This window comes from Balaenoptera acutorostrata, chromosome 1, assembly GCF_949987535.1.
Source record: "Balaenoptera acutorostrata chromosome 1, mBalAcu1.1, whole genome shotgun sequence".
NCBI classification, from domain to species: Eukaryota; Metazoa; Chordata; class Mammalia; order Artiodactyla; family Balaenopteridae; genus Balaenoptera; species Balaenoptera acutorostrata.
In genome coordinates, this window is record NC_080064.1 from 16429180 (window position 1) to 16450809 (window position 21630).

At 38.5% G+C, this 21630-nt stretch overlaps 1 protein-coding gene and 1 non-coding gene across 18 annotated transcripts in view; one reads left to right on the forward strand and one right to left on the reverse strand.

The window, feature by feature from the left end:
* The window catches only part of EIF4G3 (eukaryotic translation initiation factor 4 gamma 3), a 398991-nt gene that overhangs the window by 229512 nt on the left and 147849 nt on the right, over nt 1-21630 (reverse strand). The gene's annotated exons all lie outside the window — the stretch shown is intronic.
* Nucleotides 4660-4732, forward strand: TRNAG-UCC (transfer RNA glycine (anticodon UCC)). The gene has a single exon. It is a non-coding gene; the product is annotated as a tRNA-Gly (tRNA).

A 21630-nucleotide genomic window follows, 5' to 3' on the forward strand; every position in this document is an offset into this window, starting at 1 on the left:
CTTCATGCTCCTTGTGTTCCCTCCTCCAATTTCTTTGTCTCAGGCATCATCATCTTTGTCTTCTCTGACCCCTGGCTCAGACTCCACCCCAGCAGCCACCTTGTGCTCAAGCTGTGCCCCCATGCCATCTTCCTCTCTCCTCCTCTGTGAAAACCTATACTTTTAAAATTGGAACCTCTGAGGATCCAAATGCTAAATCCCTGTTTACTGTTTCTAAGTTAACTTCAGCAAATAACTAGAAGAAAAGATTTAAACAGCAATTGCCCTAGATTTTGATAATAGACAAATACACTCCAAAACTCCTAGGAGAAATCTTGCTTTCTGTTTCTGTTTTTGTTGAGACTTCTGCTAAGTCACCCATCATGTTCAAAAGGAGGAACATTTGTTTTAGATAAACCCACCTTAAGGAGTACCTTAAAAGAGGAGTCTAAGCCTCTTAGGAGACAAAGTAATGAATTCTTTGGTATGCAGTTTGTCTTCTAAAAGACAAACTGACTTGAAAAACAGATCTTAAAAGGAACCTGAAACAATGGAACCTGACAGCATGCAAACACAATTTGGATATAAGTATTCTTTTGAGATTGTATCTGAGACTTAGCTAAAATTTAAAATGAAACCATAAGGTCCCTTTGCATCTGTCCGTATTTTCATGTGTCTTTATTCATGTGTATATCTGTGTTGTAGATGTGTGGGTTGTTTTTTTTTCCTTTTGTATTTCCAAGTGGTACTGCCAAAATTAATCTGTGAGAGAGCTCTTAAAAATAAACAAGTGCTTATGTGATTTAAAGAAATATTACATAAACTAACCCAAAATGTTTTTCAGGTTCACGCTATCTAGGTTTAAATTTTAGAAAATGAAAGCTAGCTTAAGGTCGTTGTTTTAATTAAAATAGGCATGTCTTTGGAGTTATCAAGACTGAAAATAATGCAGGCATACAATTTTCATTCTAGTTGGGTTTACTGGTCAGATTAGTTCATGTTATCTTAGTTCAGGTCAAATAAGTTCATTGTGCTAAAAAAAACCTTGTCAGCAAGAAAAATAACTTGGTAAGATAAAATTTTTCATGAGTGGTCTAAACATGCCTGTTAAAAACAAGTGAATTGATGCACAGCAGAAACTAACACAACAATGTAAAGCAATTTTACTCCAATAAAAAAAAATTAAATTAAAAAAAAATAAGTGAATTGAAGGGATACGGAGAGATAAATGGTTCTAGATAAACCTTTTAAGTAGCTTCCCCAAATTTTTTGGCAACCTGAAACTTTACAGTTTTGCTAAGTTCAATTAAATGATGGGTAGTCATTAAATATCTAGATCATTCCCAAATAACATAAAATACTGAAACATTACTGAAAATAAGTTCATCCATTTTTGGCTTCCTTTACAAAGGAACTAAAGATATTTGAGTTTAAAACTATGAACTGGGAGAAAATATTTGCAACCGTCAAGGGCTTAATTTCCAAAATATACAAACAGCTCATACAACTCAATAACGAAAAAAACAAACAACCTAATGGAAAAATAGACATAAGACATTTCTCCAAAGAAGACATACAGATGGCCAACAGGGACGTGAAAAGACACTCAACATCTCTAATTATTAGAGAAATGCAAATCAAAACTACAATGAGGTATCACCTCACACCAGTCAGAATGGCCATCATTAAAAAGTCTACAAATATTAAATGCTGGAGAGGGTGTGGAGAAAAGGGAACCCTCCTACACTATTGCTGGGAATGTAAACTGGTGCAGCCACTATGGAAAAAAGTATGGAGGTTCCTCAAAAAACCGAAAATAGAGTTGCCATATGATCCAGCAATCCCATTCCTGGGCATATATCTGGAGAAAACTATAATTCGAAAAGATACATGCACCCCAATATTCATAGCAGCACTATTTACAATAGCCAAGACATGGAACCAACCTAAATGTCCATCGACAGATAAATGGATAAAGAAGATGTGGTATATATACCAATGGAATACTACTCAGCCATAAAAAAGAATGTAATAATGCCATTTGCAGCAACATGGATGGACCCAGAGATTATCATATTAAATGAAGTAAATCAGAAAGAGAAAGACAAATACCATATGATATCACTTATATGCGGAACCTAAAATATGACACAAATGAACTTATTTACAAAACGGAAACAGACTCACAGACACAGAAAACAAACTTATGGTTACCAAAGGAGAAAGGGGGTGGACGAGGGATAAATCAGGAGTTTGGAATTAGTAGATACAAACTACCATATATAAAATAGATAAACAACAAGGTTCTACTGTATAGTACAGTGAACTATATTCAATACCCTATAATAAACCATAATGGAAAAGATTATGAAAAAATATATATACATACATATATATGTATATATATATATATAAAAGTAACTGAATCACTTTGATGTACATCAGAAACACAACACTGTAAATCAACTATACTTCAATAAAAATTTTTAAAAATTAAAAAGATACTTGGGTCTCTTGGTAAACATGCCACATTGGAAAACTTACTATGAAGAAAATATGCTTTTAGGAATTATGAAGTGTATTCATAAATTTTCCAGTAACAGACCATTCATAATTGTTTAATGCTACAAGAAATAAGGGAAAAGTTGGATGTGTTTTTTTGGTAAGAAAAGGTAGGAGGAAGGGAAATACATTTTGTTGAGGAAAAGAAAGTAATTTTGTTTTAAAGCGAGGCTGATTGTTTCAGAATAGGAAAGTGGAAAGATAGGACAAAAACTGAATGTAAATAGTAAGTTGTAGAAGATTTGTGGAAAAGGAATCTTTGAAAAAAGGAGCTTTATGTGTGGTCAAGCTGGCTAAATATTATAAGGACTTTAAGAATAAGGTTTAAAATCAGTGGTGTACTTACATAAAACTAAAACTTAATTTACTTTATTTTGCTCAAAGAACAAAGTCTTCTTAGAATAGTGGTCTGCTCCTGATAAAAGACTGTGGAAGTCTTTTCCTTATCTTTAATTAGTCTCCTTAGAAACAAAAATTTGTAGTTTACCAAAATTCTTTTGTGTTTCATGTTGTCTTAACCAAGTCTTTGATTATTAAAGAAAACTAAATCTTCTCAATATTAAAAGTTGTAAGTTTCCCTTACAACCACTTAACCTTTTGTATTTGTCTTTGTAATCTTTTATTACTTTAGTCAAATAGATAATTAAGTATCATTTCATAGTGATCTGTGGTCCCACTGGATCAAACGTCCAAAACCTTTTGATATTTTTGACAAACTTCCCAAAAATCAGGTTCTAAATGAAACCTTTTTTTTTTTTTTTTTTACCTTGAACTAACTTTGGGTTCTCCCAGAGGGCCCATGGAGAATCTAAAAAGATTTGTCTCACCTGGTAAAACACTGAATGAATCAGTCTTATTTGATATATTAAATTACATATGAGGCTTGTCATGTAAGAAGGATTACTGAATCTTTTTACCTTATTTGTATAGGTGTATGTTAATATAACTGTTCAAAACTGTATCAAATTCCTGAAATTCCAAGATGCCCTGATATAATGTTATTAGTCATAATTTTTAAATGTATGTCACAGAAATAAGCAGATTCCCTTCTCAGTCCCATTATAATGAACTCTCATCAGATCTTTAAATGGGCATTTTCAAGTCTTTGCCATTTATAGGCAGTTACTGCTTTATTCTAATGCTTTTATAAATATGTTTCATCTTTAAAGAAATTCAGGACTCTGATGGGTATTCTGGAACACAGTTTTTTGATAACTTTAAAATCATAATACTGAACTGGGTAAGGATTTCTAAAACTCCAGTTGAAAACCGACTGCTTTAGTGTTTTGTTTTCCACATGTAAAGGGTCCTTTATTTTTCCTCTTCTCCTTTAAGCTATCTATAACTTACAGCAATTTGGTAAAGTGTATCTTCACAGCAAAGGTTGAAGAATTTATTTTTTTCTATCTGGTTCCCCCCAAATTCTGAGACTTTCATTAAATACTCCTGTTTTTCATGTATATATTTGCATAGATACAATGTATGCATATTTGCATCGGTTTTACCAGAGTCTATTCTCCTTGTAACAGGATGCCTGAAGCACCTGGGTCCCGCTTCTTTTGATCCACAACTGATAAAGGGAGACATAGTTCCATATTGTAAAGGTCTAATTGCTTCCATTTAAAAAAACTATGCTCTGGTAGAGAACTCATTTCACAGTGCAATCACGAGAGAAGAAAAATATATCACACTCTATACCCTGAAGATTTTGTGTACTGGAAAAGACACCTCCAAAAGGGCTCTCTCCAGCCTCACTAGAAGGACCCCTATCAGATACTGCTGACTAATCCTCATGCTGCCAAACTCCAGGGAGCAGACTCCTGGATCCATATGTATCACCAGAAGAAGACACTGAACCCCAACTGGATCTGCACATCATCTGACAACCTGAATATAAAGCTCACTAGGATCTGAATCAGATGACATCTGAGGGTGACAGCTTTCCCAAGATGTCTGGACTAGGCCTATATAGCTTTCTTTCAATACTGTTTCGTACACGTTTTTCTCCCTCCCTTCCATGGAATGACAGTGCCCTCATCTGAATTTCCCAATCCCTTGCGCAAGGCGGAAACCTCTCTGATTGCTGGATTTGCCATCAGAAACCTCAGTCCCCAGCCTTCCCTGGTGGTTCAGTGGTTAAGACTCTGCACTTCCAATGCAGGGGGCCCAGGTTCGATCCCTGGTCAGGGAACTATATCCCACATGCAGCAACCAAGACCCAGCACAGCCAAATAAATAAATAAATGTATTTTAAATTCATTTAGAATTTAAAAAAAAAAGGAAACCTCAGTCCCTCCAAGACAGCAATGGCCCTTTGGTTCACCCTATAAGTGATTTCACTGGCGTTCCAGATGCTGTTGTTTGTCCAAATTGTTCCATAGTACCATTTCATAGAGTCAGGGTGCTAAACCCGCCTAAACGTATTCCTTGCTTCATTTTGATCCAGCCCTGGGATAAGAAAACAAGATCTTTTCAATATTTGCATAAAAAGTTCTATGTAGGTAACCCTCTCAGTGTGTAACAATGTAATATCTGAGCCTTGGTAAGTAATGCTAATGCCTCTATACCAATGAATGAATCCATAGATACTATCACTTATGTGGGGGCCTTACGTACTCCCTCTGGTTACACTTTCAGATGTGGAAGTTTGGGGAATGGCTTTTAGGCGTGGGCAACTCATTGCCTTGATAGCTGGAGAATACAAGGACAGTGTGCCTGTGTTGTATTCACTGTCCTATTCGCCCTACATACCGAACAGAAGCCTCTCATTGGTCCATCCCATTAATCATCTATAACTGCCCTAAGCAAGAACTTACAGGAAGTGTATGTGATTCTGGCTTTGCCCTCATAGGGAGAGCTTTCTTCCCACAGGTCAGACTGAGTGCCAATGAACAAGTATCAGGAATCTCTCCCTGACACTAGGTGATTTAGCTGACCCCACAGCCAATTCAGTTTTAGCTCAGGAAATCACTAAACTCACTGGCCAAGGTGGTTTTGGATAACTGCAAAGCCCTTGATTACCTACTTGCTGAGCAAGGAGGCCTCTGTGCAACAGCAAACACCTTTTGTTGTACATGGATAAATACCTCTGGGGAAGCAGAGACCCAATTTACATAAAATTAAAGAGCAAGCACATTGGTTACAGCAAATTTCACCTGACAACCAACTGTCATTTATTCAGCTGGATACCTTCAGGTCTAGGCTCCTGGTTTAGAACCCTCCTGCAAACTGGTTTTAGAATGTTGTCTTTAATTCTGCTTTATATATTGGTTTTTAAGTTTGGTACCTATTACTTGTTGAACCTTTGTAAAAATGGCATACCTAGTAAGATGATGCTAGCTCAGCCTTCAAGATAAATTCTACTGCTTACAACCTTGACTAAATATGAACTTTTAACAAGAAATGCCTGAGAGTTCTCCCTAGTACCTTTTCCTGTTACTCAAATGCAACCTGATGAGGGTTCTGATTTGTGTATAATACTTCCCCTTCAACAGGGGACATTACAACCAAGGAAGGGCCTTCCTGGCACTGAAAAACAAACCACTACATGTGGAAATTCTGACTCTTGATTAGTGATGTTTTTGAGGGAAGATCTTGATCAAAAGGGGAAATGTGAAATTAAAGAAACCTCAGCTAGGGCTTCCCTGGTGGCGCAGTGGTTAAGAATCCGCCTGCCCATGCAGGAGACACGGGTTCGATCCCTGGCCCGGGAAGATCCCACATGCCACGGAGCAACTAAGCCTGTGTGCGCCACAACTACTGAGCCTGCACTCTACAGCCTGTGTGCCACAACTATGGAAGCCCACGAACCTAAAGCCCATGCTCTGCAACAAGAGACTCCATGACAATGAAAACCCCGCACATAGCAAGGAAGACCCAACGCAGCCAAAAATAAATAAATAAAATAAATAAATTTATTTTTAAAAAAAATAAAATAAAAAATAAAGAAACCTCAGCTAAAACTGGAGTCAGGATAGACCTGTAGGGGGAGCTCTCACGCCCTGCCATGCATCATCCATTGCTCCAAATGGAAGAACCATAGGCCTCCATCTCCAACAGGACTGTGCCTCTACTTTACTATCCTACAGAGAGAAGAAAACATCTCTCCACTCCACGACAGCCCAGCCAATCAGAGGCTGTAGCAGCCCAACCAATGAGAAGTCTCTATACTTTGGACTCCTAGATTCTTCCAATGGACTCTGTGGTTCTCACAGCCCTTCCCAGCTCTCCTTTTTCCCCTACAAAAGCAAGTTCCCCTTCCTTGTTTTTTGGATTTGCCTATGGTACACCATGACCTGCATTTTCCAAATCGGGATTCCTCTGGCTATTCCTGAATAAGTCTGCCTTTGCTGGTAAAATAACTGGCTATTATATTATTAAAATTGACAGTGGCAATCCTTCATTGTCAGGCAATGGTTAACATTTTTTAGTAATAAAGTATTTTTGAATTAAGGTATGTACACTTTTTTAGACAATGTTTTTGCACATTTAATAGGACTACTGTATAGTGTAAACATAACGATGTTTATTTTATTTATTTATTTATTTTTGGCTGCGTTGGGTCTTCATTGCTGCGGGCGGGCGGGCTTTTTTCTAGTTGTGCAAGCGGGGGCTACTCTTCGTTGCGGTGCGTGGGCTTCTCATTGCGGTGGCTTCTCTTGTTGCAGAGCACGGGCTCTAGGCGTGCGGGCTTCAGCAGTTGTGGCACGTGGGCTCAGTAGTTGTGGCTCACGGGCTCTAGAGCACAGGCTCAGTAGATGTGGCGCACGGGTTTAGTTGCTCCGTGGCATGTGGGATCTTCCCGGATCAGGACTCGACCCTGTGTCCCCTGCAATGGCAGGAGGATTCTTAACCACTGTGCCACCAGGGAAGTCCCTAAACATAACTTTTACATGCACTGAGAAATAAAAAAATTTATGCAACCTGCTTTATTGTGATATTCATTTTATTCCAGTGATCCAGAACTGAACCTGCAGTATCTCCAAAGTATGCCTTATATGTAAGGATGTGAATAGATTATATGCAAATACTATACCATTTTATATAATGGAAGTAAGCATCAGCAGATTTTGCTATTATCTGTGGAGGGTGGTCCTGTGAAACAATCCCATGCAGATACCAAGAGACAATTGTATTTTACATTTTATAGCACATCTCAATTTGTACTAGCTGTTTCAAGTGCTCAAAAGCCACAGGTGACTCTAGTGGCTATTACAGTGAACAGTGCAGGTCTAGACTATGTACATATGGGTTGCTGCATATGTGTTCATATACGATTGTTCTGGGAAAGTGAAAAAAGGGAAAAACAGAGGATGAATCCAGGAGCCCACAGCAACAGTCTAATGGGCCAACAAATGAATGCTAGATATCCTCATGGTAAATGGCAGAAAGTAAAATGAAAAAGTAAATTGTGCGCCAAATGCTAAAATCCTTAAAGAGTGTGGAAATTTGCTCTGGAAAATTAGCGATGATAGCAATAAGGAAAGCAGTATACACATATGCTACACATGGGTCATAGGTCAAGGACCTAGACAGAGTAATGAAGGGCCAGAGCAATGCTGAGCCTGCCTTAAAGAAAAATTTAAAACTAATAATATCTACTTGAAAGGATTTCTGGAAAGTAATGTTACCTAAATTTCCAGAGAGTAAGAAGACAGAGGGATGGTGGGTGAGCAACATGGAAAGGGTGCTAAGGAAGAAACCTGATAAGTAGACCGTTCCAGAAGGTCCAGTAACAGGATGTTACCAGAGATTCTACAAGCACTCTAACTACTATGGAATAAAAATATATGCAGATAAGCAAATAAATAGCAGAAGGCAAGTTTCCTGATTCTAGGACTAATAAGCTTCTTCTGGAGCTTAGAATACATAGTCACATAAACTGGACTATTTAATCTTCTCAGAGAAATAAATGGCTTAAATACAGAGTTGGCAGTTTATAAGGAAACTATCTTGCTTAAACTTTGTGAGGTGGTCTTTTCCAAATAAGCCCATTTGTGCCTAGCACACAGTATGCACTCTACAAATATCTGGCACCCAAATATTTATGGGAAGAATGGCCTTCTAAGAAAATCTAGCTATTAATTCAAACAGATCATCGTAACAGTAAAACCTGTAAGTAGGAAAAAGTATATTCAAAAAAAATGCCTTAAAAATAGGTTTGAGAAGAAATCAAACTACATAAATCCTATTTACCACAAAAAATCTATATGGACTCCTAGATCTTATTTATTAGCTCCAATTTTTTCTGTCAGTCATAACACTGGGAATATAGCACAGGCATTTTTCTGCAGATCATTCAATTTCCTATAATTTTTCATTTTCATAAAATTCCAGCAAGATGATAGACATGAAAGATGAAAAACAATAATGTCTCCCCAGACAAATTCTCATTAGGTTTGTCTTATTACTAGTTAATCTTTGGCAGAATTGTTCATTCCTGATGTCATGGCTCATCTGATAAACTTTTAAAATGTACATTGTAAGTCTAAATCAAAGCATGGCTCTAATAGATGATTTGGGATAAATCTGAATCAAGCTTTGGCTAAAACAAAATACAACTAATCTACCCAAATACTAATAGATAGTACACCATCTCTCCTCCACCCCCTTCTCCCATTCTTGTCTTGAAGCAGAACAATTCTTGTTTAATTTGGTTTAGTTAGAAAAAACATTTCAGCTGTTGAAATAAATGTCTTATGATACTGATTACAGTAAGACACCACAAAAATAATAACCTTTGCAGAAATTCCAGGTCATCATATCTGGTATGACTTTCAAACACTTTCATCTTGAAATCTATTGGTATTAAAAGAGTTACTAACAAAAAGTAACACCCATCGATCAGATGTCATCTTTAATTTATTTTGCTATGTATTCTACAGAGCAATGAACAAATGGTCAAAAGAAGAGTTAGAAGGTTGTAGAGAAGTATTAGTGAGAGGCAAAATAAAAGATGGTATACCTAAACCAAAAACTAATAACCTGTTTAAGCACTTGGACTTTTTTCCAAATACGTCATAACACAATGAGGACTGCTTCTCAAAGAAGCAAATAACAGAGGTGCCTACTGAACAGAATTTTTCCTTTTCGTGTACTATAATGTTTGCTTGACAGTTCACACTGCTGAATGACTTTTGGAAAAGTTCACAGATGAACCTGTCTGTGTTTCTAGACAGCATCAAGGTTATTACCATGGCTTTCTGAGTGATTACCCTGGGATTTCTAAACCACTCTACGTATCAGCTTTGCCTGAGGTGTGATGTGTTTTTTTTTAAACAATTTTACAGGGGTAATAAATACAGTGACAGTCAAACTAATAAAAATTTAACAACATTAAGTGATAATGTTAAAATACCTATGTAACAAGGCCGGGATTTCAGTAATGATGAATACAGATGTAAATTGGTATTAAAGATTTTAGAATAAGTCCCAGAAACGTATGATACTGAAATACAATGCCAGGGTAGATAAGAATTCATTACCTAAAATTAATTCCCAACTTTAAAAAAAAAAATGTTAGGACTTCCCTGGTGGCACAGTGGTTAAGAATCCGCCTGGCAAGGCAGGGGACACAGGTTCAAGCCCTGGTCCGGGAAGATCCCACATGCCGCAGAGCAACTAAGCCCGTGCACCACAACTACTGAGCCTGCACACTACAACTACGTAGCCCGCGTGCCACAACTACTGAAGCCCACATGCCTAGAGCCTTTGCTCCGCAACAAGAGAAGCCACCGCAATGAGAAGTCCGCGCACCGCAACAAAGAGTAGCCCCTGCTCACCGCAACTAGAGGAAGCCTGCGTGCAGCAACGAAGACCCAACACAGCGAAAAATAAATACATTTTTTTAAAAGGTAAATATTACAAAGCTACTGTAGCATAGGAAAAGCAATGGACATTTATTAAGCATCCAGCATGTGCCAGGGCCTTTGCATCTGTTATTTGATTTAATCCTCATACCATCCTGTGATGTAGGTATTGTTATTTCCACTTAGATGGCAAAATTCCACTTGGAAGGAGGTTTAACTTATCCAAGATCTCATAATAACTGGTAGAACTGGGATTCACAGCCAGGTCTCTCTTTTTAAAAAGAAACTTCACGGGCTTCCCTGGTGGGGCAGTGGTTGAGAGTCCGCCTGCCAATGCAGGGGACACGGGTTCGAGCCCTGGTCTGGGAAGATCCCACGTGCCGCGGAGCAGCTGGGCCCGTGAGCCACAATTACTGAGCCTGCGCATCTGGAGCCTGCGCTCTGCAACAAGAGAGGCCGCGATAGTGAGAGGCCCGCACACCGCGATGAAGAGTGGCCCCCGCTTGCCACAACTAGAGAAAGCCCTCGCACAGAAACGAAGACCCAACACAGCCAAAAATAAATAAATAAACAAATATTAAAAAAAAAAAAAAGAAACTTCACTTTCGATAATGCAGCCTTTATACTCTAGCAAACTAAGAATTCTTTTCCACGGCTTGTATTTTGGATGTGGGAGTGGAACTCTTCCTCAAAAAAAAGAAAAAAAAAAAAAAAAGCCCAGACTATGTGATCAATCTCTGTTTTAAGGTAGATCAATAGAAAATCTTTTTTGGTACTTTATCACAGTTCAATTGTTGGGCTGTTCTCAAGGCCTCTTCAAGACGTACTCCCGGAGAGACATTATTCATTTCTGAAAGGAATCTCTTTTCAGCCCCAGAAACATGGCTGCTAGAAAATTAAAAGGGCTGTATTTTAAATGTTATCTAACACAAATACTGCTCTTACTTAATTGTGGCTTTGGACTTTTTTAAATGAATGTTTTAGGCAATTCAACCATTCATTAAGTCATAATATGTGTTTTATTCTGCATTAGGACCATCCAATTACTCTTACTCTTTGTTACCTCAAAAACAGATATTTAATGAGCAGTACCCTATACAAGCTGGAGTGCACTTTAATGTCACTCATCACCCATCTCAATACCTGTACTTGTCAGGCCACTCTTTCTTCAGTCCAACTCTAGAAATATTTACCATAATAAATAGAATTTTAAAATCAGACAATTTTGACAAGTAAACTGATTTCACATCATACTCTGTAAAATGAAATATTTAATACAAAAATTAACCTTAACATCTCACATTACATTTCTTTAAATACCAGGGACAGTATTTCTTTGTACCTAACCACCACCATGACTCTATAAAAAAGCTTATTTGTGGGGACTTCCCTGGTGGCGCAATGGTTCAGACTCCGTTCTCCCAATGCAGGAGGCCTGGGTTCGATCCCTGGTTAGGGAACTAGATCCCACATGCATGCCACAACTAAGAGTTCACATGCCACAACTAAGGAGCCTGCGAGCCGCAACTAAAGAGCCCACCTGCTGCAACTAATACCCAGCACAACCAAATAAACTTTTTCTTAAAAAAAAAAGTTTGTGGATTACATTATGATAAAATTCAGACCAGAAAATGAGATCACCTGCCAGAAAAGGCAATAAATTCTATATCAATATAGTACTCAACTGGTTTTTAAAAATCTAAATCCCTGCCACAATATACACAAAAGACTTTTTCTGGCTTTGGAATTCAATCTTAATTATTTAATTCATGATAACAGTACCATTGAGAAAAGATTCACAGACCCCTCCTCAATATAAGCCTTCCTTAGAACAAGCTCTCGGAGGATGTAACAATAGAGTATTTGGCTCTTGTTTAGTTAAGCTTGTACCGGTAAAATAAACCTCTACTGAATTATACAAAACAGTTAAGAGCACCAGCCAGAAAAAAACTTCTGTTTACCCAAATAAAGCACTGCAAACAGCCACAAAGTTACACTTTTAGAATATTTCATTTAGAGCCATTTCCATCCCCAAAGATTTAGATAGTTACTTACATTCAGGCATTGTACATGGGGGAATAAATTCTTATTGTCTTAAAAAAATTGAAAAACACTGTACTGCAGCTTTAAATCTGAAAGATTTGATCTATTGAAGCCAAAAGCCCCTGCTCATACTCTGCTTGTATTAGAATGGTCAATTATACAACACCTGTCAGGAGAGAATTTGATTCGATCCTCAAAATTAACTGGTATATATTATCAATATAGTAAAAACTATTTGAGTACAGACTGTAATGTAAAGTATATTATGTGTAAAAAGTTAACAGTCCCCTGTAGATACTAGATAGAAATGGCTTCTCAATCACCAGAGCCACTTTCCCTAAGTTAAGAAATTCATTGTTTGTATGTGGTCTAAAAAATGGGGAGGCTTTCCGCTCCTTTCACTGAAAAGCACTTTCAGCAAAGAAGACCTACGAAGTCTCACTTAGGCAGTGGGTATTCCCTGTTCCACAGCTCTGTTCTCAACATCAGAATTACCTAGGTCTCATCCCAAGCAATTAGAGAACCTCTGGAGAATGGGACTCAGGCATCAGAAGATGCTAGTGGCAGCGAGGATTGAGAGCCACTGATCACTTTTCCATTTCTAAGCAGTGACGTTATCTTAGTACAGAAAAATACTGTACTAAGTTTACCACCATTTCTATATTCTTTACACTTAGTTCGACATTTAAATGCTATGGTTTTTTGCCTTTCACAAGACAACGATGGGCTCATATAATAGGATGGCTTTCACAATATACCTAGATCTGACATGCTACTTGTGTTCCCACAATAGTAACTATACTATTCAAAGCTCAGCTCTTCCCTACACAGCATAATAAAAGCCAGTTCTCTCCCCAACCCTAGTACCAGTTCTCCCAAGGCTACTGGGCTAAAAGTACTGACCTGCCTAAAGGAGAATTCAGTGCCTGGTTCACTGAATTCCCAGGTACCAAAGGTATTCTATAATCTGTGCACTGCTGGTTCTCTGCTTCCAAAGTCAATTATCTGCTACTCATCATATCTCCTGTACCTTCTACTGCTAACTACCACTATCATTTCTCCTACTTTCCTCCCCCCATTAGCCTCACTTTTATTTACTCTCTGGTTTCCTGACAGTTTCTTCTTGTACTTCTCATCTAAAACATCCCCAGCTAGAGTTCCCATTCCTCTCATTTGTCACACTGTACATAATCTTCACTCTAGGTCCTGCTGCTCCCGTTATGACCACTTCCTCCTCCCCTAGTTCTTTGGTTTTTTGTTTTTTGTTTTTTGGCTGCAATGGGTCTTCGTTGCTGCGCGCGGGCTTTCTCCAGTTGTGGCGAGCAGGGGCTACTCTTCGTTGCAGCGCTTCTCATTGAGGTGGCTTCTCTTTGCTGCAGAGCACAGGCTCTAGGCGCGTGGGCTTCAGTAGTTGTGGCTCACGGGCTCTAGAATGTAGGCTCAGTAGTTGTGGCTCACAGGCTTAGCTGCTCCGCGGCATGTGGGATCTTCCCGGACCAGGGCTTGAACCCGTGTCCCCTGCATCAGCAGGTGGATTCTTAACCACTGCGCCACCAGGGAAGTCCCTCTCCCACTAATTCTTGAATTTCAGATTTAGACATGTGTCTCTACATTTAAGAACCAGAAGTTTAAATATTGTGTGGCTGAATTTTTATAAAGCCCAATTTTGCAAATTTATGTTCCCCAAAGATGTTTCATGTTGAATGTTTAAAAAAAAAATCACATCATACTATTTCATAAAAACAATGTTATAAGTGGTGGTTGTATTCCCAAAATTATTAAAGCCTATTTTGTCTAAAACGAACCTGAAATAAAGTACTACAATGAATTATGAGAAAGCTAGGAAGAATGTCAAGAGCTGGGACCTGGAGATCTAGACTCAATCCTTTACAAATGGTGCTGTTAGGGAACTGCTGACGGAAACCACCTGCCTTGGCCAGGCCCACCTGCCTGAGTTGTCTCATAACAGGAGGTCCTGATAAGGAACATGGTGCTGCAGCTGAAAACTAACTGGGAGAATTCAGGAGGGGGCAAAAGAGGGAGCAGACAACCAACCTCCCAGAGTCCTTCTCACTGGAATCCATCTTGGCTGAGAGATGCGCACAGCACCAGGAAGGACCCTGAGTCACACTACGGGCCAAGCAAGATAACTGGCCAGAGACAACCTGGAAACTAACCCCATTGCCATAAAACCTGAGACTGTGAGCCACGTGGCAGAGCAGTTCTCCTGGGTTCCCTTACCCTGCTGCTCTCCGCCCAGGCGCCCGTTTCTAATAAGTCCCTTGCTTTATCAGCACATGTGCCTCCTCGGACAATTCATTTCCGAACGTTAGACAAGAGCCCACTCTGGGGCCCTGGAAGGGGTCCCCCTTCCTGCAACACTGCTACCTGTGGTATCTGAAGCAAATCATTTCACTTTTCACACTCAACATTCCCAATCTACAAAATGGAGATAATCATATCTATCTACAGGGTTATTGTAATGATAAAATAGGTACAGTGAAGTAACTGAGAAATGCTCTGAAAACTCTAACCTATAAGGCAATCTACCATCACGATATTATCCTCAAATACATAATCTGATAATAGGAGTACACAATAAATACTAGTTCACACTGTTATAGTTCAAGTTATATTAGGAAGGACAACTTTTAGTTTAAATTATTTCTAAATGTTTCCAACGGTCAAGATCCTCCTACACTCACTGTCCCTTATCTACTCAAGAGTTGATATTTTTTAGGAGAAACTGTCCATCTGATTCCTACAGCATTAGATCTACTTTTAGAGCTTGTTACAGCAATAGCTTCTAGTGCGAGACTGTCTTTTTCAAAGACCCTCTAGGGATGGTCATTCTTCAAGAAACCTATATTCCTTAAGGTTTTTTGGAGTAATTCAAACTATGCAGAACACAAAGATTTAGTGAAGGATGCCTTTTGTATGCATCCAGCTTTTTGATAGCTTTCATCTTCTCTATAAGTTATACAAAGTTTTATAGTCCCCTTTTCTAATATGCACTTCAACAGTGTTTTTCCTCCTTTGGTTTTATACTTCCTAATTTCATTGCTGCTGAAGTTAAGAGACAATCACTCAAAATCAAGGAGAAGACAGTAGAATAATGCCTTCCAGGTCCTTGATACTTATTTCTTTGCCTGTTGGCCAGCTGCCTGTCCTTTTGCTACTTCCCTCCCTTCTTAAATGTTGCCAAATGGTTATGTAAATAAGCCAGCTGGCTTCTGAGTCATCATTTTTGTATTCAACTTCTCTAACTCCCAAAGTGAACCTTGATACACTCTTTGAACCCTTAACAGCCCTTGGAATTTTTCAGTGTCTTTTTGAACATGGCAGCTGGACTTTCAGTGATTTTTCTCACTCCAGTGGGATTATTATTGGCAGCTGTTGGTCACCTACTTGTAAGTATTTCCATCGTTCCTTCCAAACATGCCTGTCCTCCTGATAACTCAATACATTTTTCTCTAAACATGCTACTATTGCCTGAAAGGAGAAAATCTCCATGTGTGTAAATTTTTAAAAGCTAAGAAGAAATGCGATAGTCTACACTGCATTTAGTGTAAAGAAGTAACTGCTGATTTGGCGATGGTTTCTTGGATATGTCATCAAAGACACAGACAAGAGAAAAAACAGATAAATTAGACTTCATCAAAATTAAAAACTTTTGTGCAAAGGACACTATCAACAGAGTGAAAAGGCAACTGATGAGAGAAAATATTTGCAAATCATGTATCTGATAAGGAATTGAGATCCAGAATGTATAAAGAATTCCTACTACTCAACAGCAAAGAAACACAATCCAATTGAAAAATGAGCGGGGCTTCCCTGGTGGCGCAGTGGTTAAGAATCCGCCTGCCAATGCAGGGGACACGGGTTCGAGCCCTGGTCTGGGAAGATCCCACATGCCACGGAGCAACTAAGCCTGTGTGCCACAACTACTGAAGCCTGAGCGCCTAGAGCCTGTGCTCCACAACAAGAGAAGCCCCCGCTCGCCACAACTAGAGAAAGCCCGCGCACAGCAACGAAGACCCAACACAGCCAAAAATAAAATAAATTTTAAAAAAAAATGGGCAAAGGATTCAGACATTTTCTCCAAAGAATACATACAAATTGCCAATAAGCACATGAAAAGATACTCAACATCACTAATCACTAATGACATGCAAATGTTCTACAGACACACACACACACACACACGAATTTCCTGACACCATCATCAAATTTGCTGTTATCAAAAGGAGCATATTCTGAATGACAGTAGACACAAGTTGGCCATTCAGAACTAGAAATACTATAAGGAGAGTTAGTTACTACTATATAAAAGCTCTTGATTCCTGGTATTAAAACAGATAAAGCAGTGTGGCAATTTATAGCTAGTGTTTACAGTCAACAACATCAGAACGAGGTACACTACGTATGCATATGAAAATAAAACCTACAATCCTTAAATTACAACATAACAGCTGTGAAATAAAAGTCATATTTTTATGGCAAGACGAGAAATTTAAACAAAAAATCTTCTCTGTCCTTTGGCCTCCTCTCTTCCCCTCACTGTGCATTGGTGTATCTGCATCACCAAACCTTTCCCATCAGCCATAAAGAGCAACATTCTCTTAGCATCAACAAGACAACACCTTAAGAGACAGCATTCCTTCTTGATCTTGTAAGGGGTCACATGACCCATCACGAAGATGATCTGGATTATTTAAACTGTCAGTAATAGGGCATTTGATGTACAGCCAGCCCTCTGTCTCAAAAACATATAACTAACTGTCCCTTGACTTCTAACAGGTGGAACAGTTCTCAGAGCCTTCTGAGATGCTGTTCCCGGGTTGTAATCCTGAAATTTGGCTCAAATAAAATTTCCCGTTTCTTTCTTAGATTGATTAATTTTTCATCGGTACAGTCTTCCATTGAGATCACTGGTTATTTTCAACTTTTCCTATCTTCTAATATATGCCTTTAAGTCTACACATTTTCCTCTAAGTAACACTTTATGCACATCGCACAAATTCTGATACAAAGTGCTGTTTGTCATTCATTTCTAAAGATAATGTTTTCTATTTTTATTTTATCTTTAAGTCAATAGTTTTTTAAATTTCCAAATAAACTGATTTTGTTATTATTTTTACTCCAACATTATGTTTAAGATTATGAAAAATATTATGAATAATTATATGTATTCATATTATGAATAATTATGTTCAACTAAAATAAATTATAAATCTGATAAGCTTTTTTAAAAACAGCAGTTATATTCTGTAGAGGTTCAACTTAAACACAATTTAGATTTTGTCTTTCTTTTGTTGTTAAGCTCTAAATTCTATAGAAGTATATTTAGAAAAAAATATAAATATGATTGGACTGTAACATTTTTCTCTGTAGCCTAACATGATTAAATTTTATAAATACTCTTTGAGTAGCTGAAAAAAAAAGCATAGTCTTAACTGAATGAGAAAAAATTAAATTAAAACAGATTTATTAATTATTATTTCATTCAAATTATTCATAGCCTTTGTAATAGTTTCTCTAACTTGAATTGGTAAAACACCTTCTCTATTTTTTTTTAAGTTTGATAATTATGATGTTCAAATCACTGATATCCTCAATTATTTTTATCTTGGTTGGCTGTGTACAAAATTTCTCTTTCATACATATATTTGAACTATATATACATTCTTGTGCTAATATATATTTATATAAAAACAAGTTTATTATCTGTGTCATTTATCTGTATCAGGGATTGGCAAAGGATGGCCCTTAGCACCTAAGAAAGGGTTTTACATTTTTAAAGGGTTAAAAAAGAAGCAGCAGCAGCAAAAGGTCATCTGGCCCCAAAATATTTACTATCTGGTCTTTCTAGTTTGCTAATGTACATCAGGGGGTAGCAAATTTATTCTGTAAAGGTCCAGACAGAAAATATCTTAGGCTTTGTAGGGCATAAAATCTGTAGCAACTATTCAACTTGTCAATTGTAGCACAAAAGCAGAATTCATAAATAAATTAGTATGGATGTATTCTAGTAAAACTTACCAAAAACAGGAGAGGGGTCAGATTTGGCCCTTGGGTCATAGTCTGCCAACCCATGATCTATATGGTTACTAACTAATCTGTCCATTTTTCTGAGATGTCAATCTCCCACACTGATTATGAATTTGTCAATTTCAACGTTTACATTTGCTTCATATATATTCTGAACCAATTATTAAGTGTATAAGAATTTGTAAAGTTACATCTTCTAGAAATTAAAGTTTTATATTGTAGGAATTATCTCTCTCCCATATAGTTTTTTGCCTTGCATTCTATGTTGACTTCTAAGGCTGCTTATACCTGCTTTCTTTTTATTAGCATTTTCCTTTTAATGTTTTCCTGCTTTTGTTTTTAATCTCTGTCATGTTTAAATGCATATACCTAGATTTCAGTTTTGACAAACTGAGTGACTATTTAATAGAGGAATTTAATGTCATTATTATTACAGTTACCAACAATGTTGTTTTACCACATTTACTTTTCCCTTTAAATTCATGGGATTTATGGTCCTAGCTTATTCTTTATTATTAAGGTAACGATATAACCCTTTACCATTATTTGTGCCCATTACTTACCTATTGTCTTTCAGCTCTAATCCACCCTGTAAGTAGAAGGGTGCTTTCACCTCCTGTTAGTATGGCTCCAGACACCAACTCCATTCAGATCTCTAGTCTCTGAAAGCCAGAGATCCAGCAGCAGACAGGCGCGCACACCTGATATTCAAAGTACTAGCCTCGCTTTGCTCTCTCACCTACTGAGTTTCTGACAGCCAACCTGCAGTAAAACTCCCTTCTCACAAGTCTGACCAACAGTCCCCTAAAACAGGAGCCCCCAACACCCGGGCCACAGACTGGTACCAGTCCGCTGCTTCTTAGGAACCGGCCACACAGCAGGAAGTGAGCTGTGAGCAAGGGAAGCTGCATCTGCCGCTCTCCATCGCTTGCATTACCACCTGAACCACCCCCCTCCCCCCGCTCACACGGGTCCATAAACAACTGTCTTCCACGAAACTGGTCCCTAGTGCCAAAAACGTTCGGGACCGCTGCCCTAAAGGACACTTCTCTAAGCTCCTAGGTTCTCACAACACCACCATGTATCCTCTTTCATTCCCTCAGCTCTAGAGACGTTAGCTGCTTCCTGTAGTTATTAATCTCTGGATTACTTCAGTGTCCCTTTGAGAATCAATCAGCTAGTTTAACAAATTCATGTATTAGATCCCCTCTATTTGAAATAGTGCCGTTTCTTTTTTTCCTGACAATACTTTACCAGCTGTACTGCTAAGCTAATTAGGCTGTCATGTTGTCAACTATACTAAACAGGCAGGTCAAAATTTTGGAACTAAACTGTAAAAGAAGATGGGCAATTTTAATGGTGATGAGGAGTAATAAAATTTGAGGTAATAAACAGTCTTGAGTAATATAGTGTAGTACCTGAAAATGGAGTATCACTGACAGGAAACTGAAAAGGAGATTTATTTTGCTGGTGAAATACAACAAAATATTGGCAACATAAATTCTTTCTTCTACATATCACCTACTTAGGTACCTATGGAACAAAACACTTGGCAGACAGTAAAGATACCATACAAGAGTGAGAGAATTCAGGTAGCTTGAGAGTTTATCATTCCTCAGAGACGAAAAAAATGAGGGTTCATCAACCAATGAAAACTTTACAATCACATCTAGCTCTTCCTATTACTTAATTATCAGCATCACTGGAAATTTGAGAAAAAAAGGACAGTAAATTAATATATGCATTAAGGAAAAAGTTTGTTAGTTTGGTAAGTGAATTAGAACACTTTATTTTCTTAACAATCAATCTATAATCCTCTTTGTTCATAGTTAATCAATTCTACTTGCTTTAAATATAACAACTTGTCCTTAACTCTTCTTTGACAGAATTTAAAATGACCTACCACAAAGCTATTATACATGATATGTGTGTTGTCTGCTTTTCACTGAGTATGGAGTCACTGAAATTCAAGACTCTTAGTTCTATAAAGATGCTAGCTTTCTTTCTTTTTTTGGGGGCGGGGGCGGGTGGGGAGGCGTGCTGTGAGGTTTGTGGGATCTTAGTTCCCTGACCAGGGATTGAACCCCAGCCCTCAACACTGAAAGTGTGTAGTCCTAACCGCTGGACCGTCAGGGAAGTCCCAAAGATGCTAGCTTTCTTATACTTCAAGTAAACTTTCTCATTTGATCACTGATAAAAAACAAATAAGCCTGTATTAAGCTCATCCTCTCCCTTCTCCCACATCCATGCAAATTGAACTCCCCCCCTCAATTAACCTGGATAAGAACATTTACCTAGGGGCTCCCCTGGTGGCACAGTGGTTGAGAATCTGACTGCAAATGCAGGGGACACGGGTTCGAGCCCTGGTCTGGGAAGATCCCACATGCCACGGAGCAACTGGGCCCGTGAGCCACAACTACTGAGCCTGCGCGTCTGGAGCCTGTGCTACGCAACAAGAGAGGCCACGACAGTGAGAGGCCCACGCACCACAATGAAGAGTGGCCCCCGCTCACCGCAACTAGAGAAAGCCCTCGCACAGAAACGAAGACCCAACACAGCCAAAAATTAATTAATTAATTAAAAAAAAAAAAGAACATTTACCTATATGCCTGATTAAGCTCGGGACACTATTCTACATGTCTATGGTACTTATCCCCTCTGCTGACCTTTCTCCCAGTAGTCCTATCTGCCCACTTCCCCCATAGCTCTCTGAATCACATAAATGGTGCTATGGATGGAGGTGCCTCCCTCGCCCCCTGCAAAAAATTCATAAATTGAAGCCCTAACCCCACAATGTGATGGTATTTGGAGATGGTGACTTCTGGAGACAATGAGATTTTAGATGAGGTCATGAGGGTGGGGCCCTCATGATGGAATTAGTGCCTTTGTAAGAGACATCAGAGAGCTTGCTTGTCTCTCTCTCTCTCTCTCCCCCCACCCCCTGCCGTATGAGGACATAGTAAGGAGGCAAGGCAGCTTTCTGCAATCCAAGAAGGAAGTTCTCACCAGGAACCAAATCAGTCAGCCAGCACCTGATCTTGGACTTCCTAGCATCCAAAAATGTGAGAAATGTCTGTTGTTTAAGCCACTCAGTCTACGGTATTTTGTTTTGGTAGCCTGAGCTAACTAAGACAAATGGAATATAAATTTTTGCAGGAAAAATCACAAGCACTCTGAACTGAATAGT